This window comes from Crocodylus porosus, unplaced genomic scaffold (assembly GCF_001723895.1).
Source record: "Crocodylus porosus isolate Cpor-Errol unplaced genomic scaffold, CroPor_comp1, whole genome shotgun sequence".
In the NCBI taxonomy this organism is placed as follows: domain Eukaryota; kingdom Metazoa; phylum Chordata; order Crocodylia; family Crocodylidae; genus Crocodylus; species Crocodylus porosus.
The window spans coordinates 8,287,590-8,288,602 of NW_017728948.1; the positions used below are offsets into that span (position 1 = coordinate 8,287,590).

The following is a 1,013-nucleotide window of genomic DNA, read 5'->3' on the forward strand; positions in this document are numbered from 1 at the left end:
TAGGGTTGGAAGGGACCTTGTAGATCTTCAAGTCTGACCCCCTGCCTGGGCAGGAGAAAAACTGGGCTCAAATGATCCCAGCTAGGTAGGCATCAAAAGCATCCTCTTAAAGACCCCCAGGGTAGGAGCCAGTTAAAGGATTTGCTTGTTGTTATCTCATTCACGCCAAGTCATGTCAGTTAGGAATGGAACCCAGATCATCCAAGTGGTAGGCAGGACTACTGCCACACAGCCAGAATTGGTGACAGAAAATTTGCTTCTTGTTTTCTCAGTCACCCTGAGTCACTTCAGCTGGGACTTGAACCCAGATCACCCAGATGGTAGGCAGGACCGTTGCCACACAGCCACCACTAGTAGCAAAACTGTATGTCAGAAGTGGGATTTGAACCCACGCCTCCATATAGAGACCAGAACACCCAGGAGAAGGGCAGACAAACCCTTGAGTCTGGCGCCTTAGACCACTCAGCCATCCTGACACATCTAAAGCACTTACCTTCAGAAATTGGTGAAGGCCCTGGTTTACAAGGCTGTTAATGCTGACCACCCTCCTGGACTGCAGTGAAACCTGGATCACTTGCCAATGCCACATTAAAAGCTTTGAGAGCTTTCACCAGTGGTGCTTGTGTTGAATCCAGAGAATCAAATGGGAGGACCACTGGACCAATGTGAGCATCCTCCATGAAGCTACATCCACAAGCATCGAAACCTTGCTCTTGAGAAATTAATGGGTCACTCTGTCCAGATGTCTGAGAACCGCCTCTCTCACCAGATTCTCTGGTGACTGTCCTGGTTACCTGGTGACTGTCTATAAACTCACTAGGGGGGACCAGAAAGGTTTAGGGGAGACACTGTTTCCCCTCGCGCCCCCTGGCATGACAAGGAACAATGGACACAGATTATTAGAGAGTAGGTTTAAACTAGACATCCGCAAGAACTACTTCACGGTCAGGGCGGCTAGGACCTGGAACCAGCTTCCTAGGGAAGTGGTGCTGGGTCCTACCCTGGGGATCTTT

General features: G+C 50.0%; 1 non-coding gene across 1 annotated transcript; it reads right to left on the reverse strand.

The window, feature by feature from the left end:
- Positions 1 to 367: 367 nt before the first annotated feature.
- Positions 368 to 476, reverse strand: TRNAL-CAA. The gene is made up of 2 exons: positions 439 to 476; positions 368 to 413 (listed from the first exon to the last, which is right to left on the reverse strand). It is a non-coding gene; the product is annotated as a tRNA-Leu (tRNA).
- Between the last annotated feature and the right edge of the window lie 537 nt (positions 477 to 1,013).